Source organism: Ylistrum balloti, unplaced genomic scaffold, assembly GCF_031769215.1.
Source record: "Ylistrum balloti isolate Yb309-2 unplaced genomic scaffold, AGI_CSIRO_Ybal_v1 Utg369772, whole genome shotgun sequence".
NCBI lineage: Eukaryota > Metazoa > Mollusca > Bivalvia > Pectinida > Pectinidae > Ylistrum > Ylistrum balloti.
Window position 1 is genome coordinate 2,868,323 of NW_026781965.1, and position 14,184 is coordinate 2,882,506.

Genomic DNA, 14,184 nt, shown 5'->3' on the forward strand with positions numbered 1-14,184 from the left:
TCAACAATTTGAGTTGTTGCACTTTGTGTAAAGCTTGAATTTTGCATTTTCACAGCATTTCTATTGTGAGAAGATGGGGTGTGTAAGATGCACAGATTATACAAAACAAAGCTCCTTTGACCCAAGGATATTTCAGCCTAAAGTTGGGCAAATCTCAATCATTCCAGTAGAAGGGTTTTAATTAATTTGCTCTATTTCCCCTAATGGGCCCAGTAGGAACTCTGTGTCGTTAATGTAAAGGTGTTGAATCTAAGAGATTGTAGCACTCTCAGTATACTGCATTGAATATACCAATTGTAAACTAAATTATCAACAATTATGAAAGAAAATAATCAATTTTAAATAAGTGCTTATAATTGCCACTATTTGTCTCAATGTTTACAGAATAAATTCAAGAGTACATATTGTATCACCAAAACTTCCATTTCCTGAGGTTCATTTCCAAACAGCTCCACTTCCTCATTTTCCTAACATTCTTTTTCTAAATCTCTTCAGTATACCTCACCCTACCATTTCCTCAGTTCCCTACTCCTTCACTTCCTAAGGTTCATTTCTAAACAACTCCACTTCCCATATCCCCATATCTTCACTTTCCAGCCCCACCACTTCCTCAGTTCCAAAATTTAAAAACAATGTATAGCTTTAGTTTACGCTTGAAAACAATCATTACTTTTTCACTGATGGTATATGTCTTTCCTTCAAAAATAATTCAAAGTCCTTTATACAATACCTACAACACACTATAGTGCATATGACACTGCCTATAAAAGTACCCAACACATGTTCACTGCACACATCTTATATATGTGTCACTATCAGATGATCATTTGATCAGTTTCATAGTAGCTGACCAATGTTCAAACTCTGATTAATTCAGTCACACACCTCTTAAACTAAAGTGCAGATTTACCATGTCAAGTTGTTTACATTGCAGGACACTGTTACAGTCTTAGATTATTACCTGGTAGTCAAATTTGCAGATAATGGAAGAGAGATAACTCTAACTACTCTAGGTAACCCGAGATCTGTTGGCTGGAAATCATTAGCCATTCCAAATTTAAATGCATTTTATTAAATCTGATAGTAGGAGACTTAGTGTTTTGTTCCATGTTACCTCAGTTGTATTCATACGTTCATGAATACCCCTCCACGCAATAATCTTTAATGATGTGACTACCTTGTGTTCATCTTCCCTCTTTATCTTGGGGAAAATTTAGAACAGCAACAGGTTTGGTGTTAGACGGAAATGTTTTGGGTTTTTTTCATCAGGAATTTGTGAAAGAAGTAATTTAAGAGTATGCAGCAGGAGCACTTTTTATGGCAAAGTATTTAAAGTCTACAAATCTAGATACCTTAAGGTAAGTTAGCTCTAGTTAATTTTGAGTTTAATTACCAGCACCTCTCCCATCCAACTTTGTTCTTTTTTTAAATTTACCTAGAGCCAACTTGTGCTATTTATGATAAAATATGCTAATATCACTTCTGTTAATTCAGATGCATGAGAAAGGCTTCAACAAAGCCATGAAAATAATGAAAGAGCTGTAGATGCTGTAGTCAAATGCACTGTATCTCAAGAAAACAGCTAAACACTTTGCTATTCTAAAATTAATTAGTATGACAGAAAGGTAGCACTGTTGGACATCCTCCAGCCTTACCAAAACTCAAAGCTCTGATAAAAAGTCAGTGTTGTCAAAGATGCCTCAAAACTGGGAATAGAATTTTTTTAATTTACACACAATTATTTTTAAGCTGATTTCCATTCTGTTTGCATAATGAAAATGATTTCAAAAATTAAAAAATGATAATAGTTCATGATTGCCAGAGTCCTTGTAACATCATAGCATCTTGATGTCTTGATATCCACTGGACTTCATGGTCTGCGTTAGTGTATCATTGTTTGGGTGATACAGTTAGACCAAAATTTGTTAAACTTTTATTTAAAAGAGCTTAAAGTTTGTTGACTCAACCAAAGTAAATTCTATTGCAGTTTTGTTGCTAACAGATTGACCTATTGATAATGCCAAGATACTTTCAAATGAAAAAAAAAAAAAATGCATAGCTCAGATCTTCTTACAATGTTTATAACAAGGTATCATAAACAATACAAATCTACTTGTTGTTGTACTTTGATATGTGAGTACAAGTTTTATCAAAATCCCTAAAGGATTGAAGCTACTAACACTGCTTACAAGGGTTTTCTAAAAATAGTAATGATGACCTTAATCCTTCAACTTTTAAACTTAAACTGTTCTGTGGTTTCGTGATTCTTTACAAAAATATGAAGTTTGATCAAACTTCCTCTACAAGAAAGCTGTCAAGGATTTTCTGAAAAAGGTATGTCACACTGACTTGATCAAACAACCCTAAAACTTGTCTTTGATATCCAGGATATTTTAAAAGTGTGTGATGTTTGATCAAAATCTCTCAAGAAATTAATCCGCTACCGTGCAGACAAGAATTTTCTTATAAGTATTGACAGTGACCTTGATCATACAATTCCACAACTTAAGCTTGTCTGAAATATTATAATTGTAATTGTGAAAGAAAACACTAATCTGATGCACTCAGTACACAAATCCTTTAAAACACTGTGAGGGATGTGGTGTGTACAATGTTATATTTTGAGAACTTAGCAGTAGATAGGTAGCACACGATTGTTCAAAATGTATACTTATTGCCATAAGTTAGAGTAACGCATAAAGATCTCTCTGATTTTAACGAATAAAAATTCTTTTATTTTCTATTTTTTTGTTGTTTTTGTTTTGTTTTGCTATAGCTATTGTAAAACATGCTATTCAGCATCAGGAATCAGGACTGTAAACAGATCTATTTACCTATCCTCCAAAACTACAGACAAAAATAGAAGCCACAATACCTCTTATCAACTTACTGAAACATATGTTCAGGTAGGATATGTCTGAAAAATATTCTACATTAAAATTATCATAACAGGTGCATTCCTTTTTTCCATTCAGATGTAGGATAATTGCAACATGGCATGATAATTAAAGTCTGCACACATTTGTTTACTTACCACTATATACTGCAATATTGCAACATCACGTGTCTTGTTATTTAAGTTTTATCACTGAATGTTGCACAAAATGGAAGCAGCAAACTAGATATTTATAGAAATAGCTACTTGATGTGGCTGTTTATAGATAAGCACCTGTTGGGAATCTCTGCAGATAAATCAGTTATATACATTAGAGAATAAACCACGTGCATGATGAGAGCCTGGCCTGTATAATATATTCTTGTAACATTAAGCTGGACAGCAGACATATTTCACAATGGTGTACCAGTGAAAAAAATTAGCAATAATGTAGAACAGTCACCAGATATCTATATAACTATAAGAGCTTACAATGACACAGAAAACTTTCTAAAGATTTAAAGTGAGCCTATATTGAAAATGCAAAATAAAATCAAATTGTTTTCCTCATTAATAGCAACATTATTATTAGGCTGTCTGAAAAATATTTTGTGAAAAGAATCATGATACAGGTATATTAATGTAAACACAGTTAACTTCGATATCAGTGCCATATACTTTTATACACATAACTTTAATTGATGCATTGTACTTATGAACAAGAGACCCAGAGGTATTGATCACCTGGATAATTAAGTCAATAATGCAAAACTTTACACTTCTTTAGAAGGAAAATATTTCCCCTGATGAGCCTCACCTCACAGATACAGCTTCAAATTCCCTAGGGATGGGGACAGATTAATTGTTAATCTCTTGATGTCCAGCAATGCTATTAAGTTATGAGATGGTAATCTCAATGGTTTAAAAGACATAACCTGTCCTGGGGTGGAACCAGACCCCAGGATAAATTATAAGTTTTGATTGTGTTTATCTTCTGAGGCTCAGCAATGCTATAGCTATTCAGTGGGGATCACAACTGCTTCAAAGAACCAAAGATCGAAATGAATTGTTGATGGTGCAAAGCCGTGATATGATATGAACTAAACCTACTTGGGGGTTAGATTTTCCTTGTTGGGCCCCACCCATCTGGCCCCAGGAGAAAATCAGGAGAAAATCAATCTCTTTCTTCAAAATCTACCTTGTACTTCAAGAATCACAGGATATTGTCTAGATTTGGTCTGAAACATGCTTGGGTGAAGAAAACTCAGTTTTGGGTCTCTGCCCCCTGGGGCTAGAGGAGGGGGTTTGAGCCAATAGGGGAAAGCTAATAATTTCTGTAAAATGTATCTTCTTCTTCAGAAATTGCAGGCTATTGTCTAGATTTGGTCTAAAGCATGCTTGAGTGAATGGACATCAGTTTCGTATACAGCATGGGTTTTGGTTCTCTGGCACAACGTATATACAAAACTGATTTCCCTTCACCAAAGCATGTTTCAGACCAATTTTGGAAAATACCATGCAATTCCTAAAGAACAAGATAGATTTTGAAGATTTTAAGGTAAGCATTTTAATTAATAAGATGTTCCTTGTTCGGGCCCTGCTCCTAAGGCCCCTAAGCTTGCCTTGTGGGCCTGTAATTATGAAATGGTACACCAGGGCTTTATTGAAGAATTGAAGGTCACATTTTATTTTTATCGATGCTAACCCTGAACTGTACTCCAGACATTATGTCAACTCTGCACAAGTAAACACACATGAGAATACACTATTGTTCAATAAGCATCATTATTCACCTTATCTGAACCCTAGACATACTGTTGAGACTGGGGTCAATTTCAGTTCATGGGCATGTCTTAATCACCTCATACAAACTGATAACAATAAAAATTGTTGTACTAGTGGAAACTGGTACCCCATTCAAGTATTAAATCAACTACCATAAGGAAAATCTTGTAATACTGTAATGATTCTAATTAAATTACACCTCTTGGATTTGCCTCTATATCACAAGATCACTATTTTTCATGAAGTTCACACATGCAACTTCATTTGTATACCTGTTTTAATTCAGCTGAGCACATGAAAATTGTTTAACAAGGATGCTTTTGTAAGATTCAGAAATGATAATTGATGGCCGTCGATATGTCCTTAAAACAGTCAAAACACTTTCCTACAGTACATTTCTAAATCATTCAGATGATTGACTATAAGAAAAACATGGTTATGGATGAGTATTATATTTTGCTTGTATGTAACTCCAACAAAAATCATCTGAAAAAACTATTGATCTCCTGATCTACTAAAACTGTTTGCAACTCCTATTCAATTCAAAATCACTCATACCATACATTTCCGAAATTCCCTAGCTAATAAGTCCTCTTCTCTACTCATCTGGAATAATAGAATCTTTCATCCCCTTGGAAGTGAGAAAAAGGAGCCTCAATCTGAGAAAAGAGATCTATGAGAAGAGAGGTATAACAAACATAATGTTTGCCAAAAGTGTTTGCGACTTTATAATCTTTTCCAATGGGTTGAGATCCCCTTCTCTCACCTACCAGGAGATAAATGATTAATTTTCTCTTACCCTGGCTGTCTTATGTATGTCTTTTTGTTGTCCTATTGTTTTGCATCATTGACAAGATTTATGAAAGAGGAATCCTCCCATATCAACCCCTGAGTAACACAAGGAAATCTTATACTGGTGAAACATGGATACACATGTCCAGGGTAACACAAGGAAATCTCATACTGGTAAAACATGGATACACATGTCCAGGGGTAAAACATGGATACACATGTCCAGGGTAACACAAGGAAATCTCATACTGGTAAAACATGGATACACATGTCCAGTGTGACACAAGGAAATCTCATACTGGTAAAACATGGATACACATGTCCAGGGTAACACAAGGAAATCTCATACTGGTAAAACATGGATACACATGTCCAGTGTGACACAAGGAAATCTCATACTGGTAAACTGGTCCAGTGTGACACAAGGAAATCTCATACTGGTAAAACATGGATACACATGTCCAGGGTAACACAAGGAAATCTCATACTGGTAAAACATGGATACACATGTCCAGGGTAACACAAGGAAATCTCATACTGGTAAAACATGGATACACATGTCCAGTGTAACACAAGGAAATCTCATACTGGTAAAACATGGATACACATGTCCAGGGTAACACAAGGAAATCTCATACTGGTAAAACATGGATACACATGTCCAGGGTAACACAAGGAAATCTCATACTGGTAAAACATGGATACACATGTCCAGTGTGACACAAATCTCATACTGCTAAAACATGGATACACATGTCCTGGGTAACACAAGGAAATCTCATACTGGTAAAACATGGATACACATGTCCAGTGTGACACAAGGAAATCTCATACTGGTAAAACATGGATACACATGTCCAGGGTAACACAAGGAAATCTCATACTGGTAAAACATGGATACACATGTCCAGGGTAACACAAGGAAATCTCATACTGGTAAAACATGGATACACATGTCCAGGGTAACACAAGGAAATCTCATACTGCTAAAACATGGATACACATGTCCAGTGTGACACAAGGAAATCTCATACTGGTAAAACATGGATACACAAGGAAATCTCATACTGGTAAAACATGGATACACATGTCCTGGTTAACACAAGGAAATCTCATACTGGTAAAACATGGATACACATGTCCAGGGTAACACAAGGAAATCTCATACTGGTAAAACATGGATACACATGTCCAGGGTAACACAAGGAAATCTCATACTGGTAAAACATGGATACACATGTCCAGTGTGACACAAGGAAATCTCATACTGGTAAAACATGGATACACATGTCCAGTGTGACACAAGGAAATCTCATACTGGTAAAACATGGATACACATGTCCAGTGTGACACAAGGAAATCTCATACTGGTAAAACATGGATACACATGTCCAGGGTAACACAAGGAAATCTCATACTGGTAAAACATGGATACACATGTCCAGGGTAACACAAGGAAATCTCATACTGGTAAAACATGGATACACATGTCCAGGGTAACACAAGGAAATCTCATACTGGTAAAACATGGATACACATGTCCAGTGTGACACAAGGAAATCTCATACTGGTAAAACATGGATACACATGTCCAGTGTGACACAAATCTCATACTGGTAAAACATGGATACACATGTCCAGGGTAACACAAGGAAATCTCATACTGGTAAAACATGGATACACATGTCCAGTGTGACACAAGGAAATCTCATACTGGTAAAACATGGATACACATGTCCAGTGTGACACAAATCTCATACTGGTAAAACATGGATACACATGTCCAGAGCAACACAAGGAAATCTCATACTGGTAAACATGGATACACATGTCCAGTGTGACACAAATCTCATACTGGTAAACATGGATACACATGTCCAGTGTGACACAAGGAAATCTCATACTGGTAAAACATGGATACACATGTCCAGTGTGACACAAATCTCATACTGCTAAAACATGGATACACATGTCCAGGGTAACACAAGGAAATCTCATACTGGTAAAACATGGATACACATGTCCAGGGTAACACAAGGAAATCTCATACTGGTAAAACATGGATACACATGTCCAGTGTGACACAAGGAAATCTCATACTGGTAAAACATGGATACACATGTCCAGAGCAACACAAGGAAATCTCATACTGGTAAAACATGGATACACATGTCCAGTGTGACACAAGGAAATCTCATACTGGTAAAACATGGATACACATGTCCAGTGTGACACAAGGAAATCTCATACTGGTAAAACATGGATACACATGTCCAGTGTGACACAAGGAAATCTCATACTGGTAAAACATGGATACACATGTCCAGTGTGACACAAATCTCATACTGGTAAACATGGATACACATGTCCAGTGTGACACAAGGAAATCTCATACTGGTAAAACATGGATACACATGTCCAGGGTAACACAAGGAAATCTCATACTGGTAAAACATGGATACACATGTCCAGGGTAACACAAGGAAATCTCATACTGGTAAAACATGGATACACATGTCCAGGGTAACACAAGGAAATCTCATACTGGTAAAACATGGATACACATGTCCTGGGTAACACAAGGAAATCTCATACTGGTAAACATGGATACACATGTCCAGTGTGACACAAGGAAATCTCATACTGGTAAAACATGGATACACATGTCCAGGGTAACACAAGGAAATCTCATACTGGTAAAACATGGATACACATGTCCAGTGTGACACAAGGAAATCTCATACTGGTAAAACATGGATACACATGTCCAGGGTAACACAAGGAAATCTCATACTGGTAAAACATGGATACACATGTCCAGTGTGACACAAGGAAATCTCACTGGTAAAACATGGATACACATGTCCAGTGTGACACAAGGAAATCTCATACTGGTAAAACATGGATACACATGTCCAGGGTAACACAAGGAAATCTCATACTGGTAAAACATGGATACACATGTCCAGTGTGACACAAGGAAATCTCATACTGGTAAAACATGGATACACATGTCCAGGGTAACACAAGGAAATCTCATACTGGTAAAACATGGATACACATGTCCAGGGTAACACAAGGAAATCTCATACTGGTAAAACATGGATACACATGTCCAGTGTAACACAAGGAAATCTCATACTGGTAAAACATGGATACACATGTAAAAATAATTTCTCTGTGATACTAACATTTTAACCAATCAATTTAGAACCCATCTTTTTCCTCGGTTCTATACTGTCTATACTTTATTCAATCTTATTCCTATCCAGCTTAATTTTCTTGATAAAATTAAAATTTTTACATTTCTATTTCTAAGGGAGCTATAGTTAAGATGTGCCTCCAGCTATTCTTGAACTCATACAGGGTATATGTCAATGATGATAAGCCAGTAATGGAGGTTCTACAGACAACATATAGGTCTTAAGTCATCAGATCATTTTTTCTGAATGACTTTGTTTTACTCAGTAATGGCATAGTGTAATATATATAAATAGCAGTATAAGCAGATAACAATTTGAACAATTTTGTTTACCAAATAAACGTTTAAAAAATCTTTTAAACTGATAAAAAATATTTACTTTGATGTGATCAAGGACATCCTGTAGATACAACCATCAAGATGATACTGTTACAAATGTTCAATTAAATAGATGTTCGCAATATATATCACTGCAAATATTAAAATACAGTAGAATAATATTCCCATTCTAATTCATATGTACCTGGTGCTCTTATACCAAACATAATTGAAAAGTTACACAGTATATATTACATAGTTATTACCACTTAGGATTGCATATTATTACAAAGCATACACTATTATTAAAATTTAAGGATTGTAATGCATTGAAAATGATTGAAGAGTTTACCTTGAAGATGTAAACTTGGAGATTGTATCTCTATATATAACAATAAGAATCCTATTGATAGTTTTCCCTACTGCCAATCTTCTGTATACATCCTGTACAGAGTATAGTAGCTATATATACACAGATTGCTCTCATTCAACACTACTGGACAAAGTCTAAGCCAACAGCACACTTTGCCTTGACCTTGGCAATGATCAATTGCAAAGGTGTTTTAATGACAGAAATACTGCCTGACCAAAGTACAACCAGTATATGGGTGGTGTGTACTTTGTTCCAGTATAGACTCTGCCACTCTTTATCCAACACGCTACTACACTTTATCCCATCTAGACTAAAGGTTAAGTGTGACTACACCTACACTCACACATGCACACAACATTAGTATTTGACATAAGACTATATATAACACAGGTATACAGGTAAACAGCAGTCAAACTACCAGCAAATAGATAGTTACCTGTAGATGATTTGCACATAAAAGTTTACAGCATCATCATACAGCATATTACTTATACCCAAAATGAATATTATAAAAGTTGCAAGCCTAATAGGAACATTAAAAGTATATACCTAAAGGATGTCTTCTAGAATAATCCTGGAGGAGGCCAAGGGGCCTCTTGAAAATGACCTCTAAATTTTTCCATTTTCTTTTACCCAAGTGGGTAATTTTATGAAGGATGGGCCATTGCCACCTTTTTCTATATTTTTGTTGAATTTTTGAAAATGACTCATTGCTCTAAAGATTACGAGACTATTCCTTTGTAAATCCTACTCAAGCCTAAGGAAAATAAGTGTACGGGTAAAATAATGAAGGTCTTTCAAATACAAAAAATGAAGGAGTGCTTGCTCAAATATTGTAACTGCTACTCCTTAAATGTTAATCAATGCCTACATTCATATTATGACCTATACTCAGCCATTCGAATTAAAATCACAAAGATATAGAAGTAAAAAAAATTGGGACTTGGAAATTATTTTGACTTCAATTGAATTTCCACTCAAGCAATTTCGAGATGAGTTTTAACTGCTTTTACAAATAAGTAAATTCCATATCAAAATGATGTTTTAATCAGTCTCAAAATACATAATACACATCCAGGGACAAACATTTGGATTGTAAGAATTTCAATCTTATCAAGACGTAATGTGTTAAAACTGTTGAAATCCATGTTCACATGTATATTATGTCATCATCCTACTTTCCGTAATAATGCATTCACAAATCAGTGAATGAACAAGTAATCAACAGTTACTAAGGGTGGTAACAGGAGGTTCTACACTAGAGCAGCTTATAGAAATCCCTATCATGGATTACATGATATGGACAATATAACTGTCACATGCAATTTCTCTATAGACCAATATTTTTTTTGTTTTAGTTGTTTTATCTATGTTTTGTTGTGATGTTTAGAAGATTTAAATTAGTGTGCCTCTGTGTTTGCGGGCGTGCATGTGCACAAGTGTGACAGGTGCGAGACAAGAAAATAACACACTAAACAGGTTTAGTGACGTGGCTCACTGCTATGCCTAAAATACAGATTATGGTAAGTATTTCTATAATGATTACACATATATATCTTCATAACTTTAAAATTAGTTTCCCTGTAGCCACTTTGGTCCATATGAGTGATATTTAAGGTGTTTATGAGTTGTTTAATGTTTCCTGTATTGTTGTGTATGACCCAGTAGTACTGATGCTCGTGCGGTCCATTGTGTGATAAACGTGTGTATGTTTATGAGTAACTGTTTGGTATTTAGTGTGTGATTCTCAGTAATTAACAATGGTCAAATAAGTACTTTATGAGTTAGATGTAAAGTTAACTTTAATTATTATACTGTTGTAGCTTGTTGGGCCAACTACGTAACGGTTGATCGTCATATCGTTGACCACCACCTACGCTTTGTATGGAGGCCTGGAGCCATGGATCCAGTACCCTGATACTTTTCATATACTTGTCTATTTTATCTGTACATCACGGATGCTGAATGATGGTCTGATATAGACTGTGTGATCAGCTGTAAATGGCTATGATATTATGTTTCTGCGGCTGATGTTTGCCATTGTTGACGCTGTTTTATAGCGTACAGTGTAGTGATGACGTCACAGTACTTACACTACTTCTTGGAAACATCACAGCTGACGTAGAGTTTCCGTTTTACAGTGTTGTTTCTTTTGTTGTACGTTAAATGAACACTAAGTGTGGGACAGTGATAATTGCGAAGGTCATAGTTCGTTACATCCTGGGTGTCGCACTTCCATGTTGAGTGACTTACAACATAACAAATGACCAGTTATTTTGCTGACAAGCATGGAGCCGAGGAACCATACTGGAATGTCTGTTGACTGTGACATTGTGTGAAGAGCTATGGTGGCCTAACAGTGACATTTAGGGGTTATAGTACATTCATACATATTCATATTTCATATCTACACGTGCGTGAGGTGGAATGACTGAATGTGTGAGGAATCTGTAAGCAAATGCAGGGTAAAGTCTTTGTAAATATTGTAAAAAAATGTAAATAAATTTTGTAAAATGTTGTAGACTGTCTTCTTGTGTGGAGCAACAATCCTGCTCAGCATACATTACAATAACCACAAAAAATAAATAGTTGAATGTAGTGCATCATGGACTTCTTACTTATTCTTTTCCATATTTGGACTTACCACAATAAACATTTGAAAAACATTTCAATCTTCTATCTAACTTTTAACAACAAATATCATATCAGAAGGCAACTTACGACAAGTCCTAAAATACTATCTTAAGAGAGACATTTCATGAACATTTCCAGCTACATTAAAGTCAAACAGTCATTTGGTTAAATGCCACCAGTGTGATGGTGAATATCTGTAAGTCCATGTTGGAACCAATGCTTGAACACCCTATTGAAATATATGTAAAATATTTACAATGTTGTTAAGATGTTGTTTACGTAAACAACTTCTACACAAATTCAATAAAATTTCTAGGTCACTTTTTTGGTTAGAATACTCACGATTAATGAATTATTTTTTTTACATTGATCACAGATCAGTATGCATTTCTACGGAGAAAAATGTGGACTTATATTTTGGTTTATACTGTAAAATATGTCAAATCCACTTTTAATACAATGCTTTTATTCTTATTAAGATATTTTGTTTTTATTTTGTTCAGAATAAGAAAAAATTGAAACATGCATACCTCTAAGGAACCAGCATTTGATACTTGTCATGCACAGCAGAGTCAGCAGTCTTATTGAATTCATATTACCACCATTTGGTTCGAGAGCTTTTCTTATCAGAAGTATAAAAGTACCCATATCCTAAAGTTATCATGCACCATGAGTGGAGAAGTTGGTCACTTTGTGGAATAAGAACCCAATATAAAATAAATGTTCAAGCACTGTTCCCATTCAAGCACTGGTCAGGTTAATCTACTTCAGTATAGCAGGTCAATATGTGACATAATAAATTAAAGAGAGGTCAAATAAAAACTAATTAGAGGTTGGAGGTAAAGTTTACCACCTAAGAATGGGAGTGTTTAATACTTTAAGTATGTTTTGTTTTATTTAAGCATTTCTATGGTGTAAGTTTCATTTTTCTGTCCAAATAAAAACGAAACAAATAATCCTTGCAAGTGCCATTCCTTACAACAATAATTTATTTGCTACTTTGTGATTTCTTCACATATCATTGAACTCAGAAAAGATCATATGCTTTGGATACAATTATTGATATAGATATTAAAAGTGATCAGATTTGTTTCTTTCACTTTTGAAATCAAATAAATGATCAATGAATGTAATTGTGACTCAATCATTTCAAAAGAATGCTTCTTTTGCTTTGACCAGTATGTGTAATCAAAATTACTCCACCACTGAGGGGGTTGGAACCAACCATCTTTTAGTCTCTATTTGGAGACCCTTCCGCTCAACAAAAGGGAAATTTCCACTAGACGGCTAGTCAATCAATCTATACTCTCAACTTTTACATATAAAGGCAAAGATATGTGTTCTCAGTGCAGATACCAATGGTTATATAATTTAAATTACATGATCTGCTTATGATAGTGTATCCTCAAAATGGTAGATCTCCTGAAAATAATGTGTCAGAATTGACATAATTCTATGCTCGGAGCTGTGATGATGCATTTACCTTTTGACAGACTAAGGTTGCAAGTGGGGAAGGGGCAGGATACAAAAGTAAATTGACGTGTATTATGACTCTATCCCCCTCTGTCATTGTCTGTCGATAATGAATAACACATCGAGACAGGTATTGTGGTTCTAGTGCAAACTGACAGTGGGTATATAGTTGCTCCCAGCATCAGACTTCAGTTGTTCAATAGATGATCCCTTTGATCTGATCAACAAACCTTTTGCAATAATATTCCGCGTAGACATTTGATGAAAACATTCTTTCAAATATAGAGAAAATCGTAATCTAACAATGTTTTGACGCGTTCTTTACTTTTGAAACAATGCTATAACTTGGTTGTACTGATGCGGTTAAGGAGCCATCAGGGGCCATGCCTGCAGTCTGTCAGCCGACACCAAAACCTAATTCGACGTCATTTCTTAAATGCTAAAATAGTTAGTCACGTTTTTCACAGAACCATTTTGATTTTTTGTAGTTGAATTCCATACTTACCAAATGTACAGAGGTTTGTTTTCCAGTTATTGTCACTGAATACTAAATGCTATCAAAGTAGCCGGGTAGTTATGGTCTGATCCTATGCATAAATAGTTTGAGTTGATAAGCTAGAAAAATATTGATCTCGATAGAAAGTAACTATTTATTCTATGTAACAAAAGGATTCAATTAATATTTTTGTTTCATTTTTTAACTTTTTATCTATTATGAGAAGTATTAATTAA

At 35.1% G+C, this 14,184-nt stretch overlaps 1 protein-coding gene across 1 annotated transcript in view; it reads right to left on the reverse strand.

The window, feature by feature from the left end:
* The window catches only part of LOC132543844 (long-chain-fatty-acid--CoA ligase 1-like), a 47,857-nt gene extending 33,831 nt beyond the window's left edge, over window positions 1-14,026 (reverse strand). Inside the window, exon 1 of the mRNA XM_060207359.1 lies at window positions 13,958-14,026. The gene's annotated coding sequence lies outside the window, so the exon portion shown is untranslated. The remainder of the gene's footprint in view (window positions 1-13,957) is intronic.
* Between the last annotated feature and the right edge of the window lie 158 nt (window positions 14,027-14,184).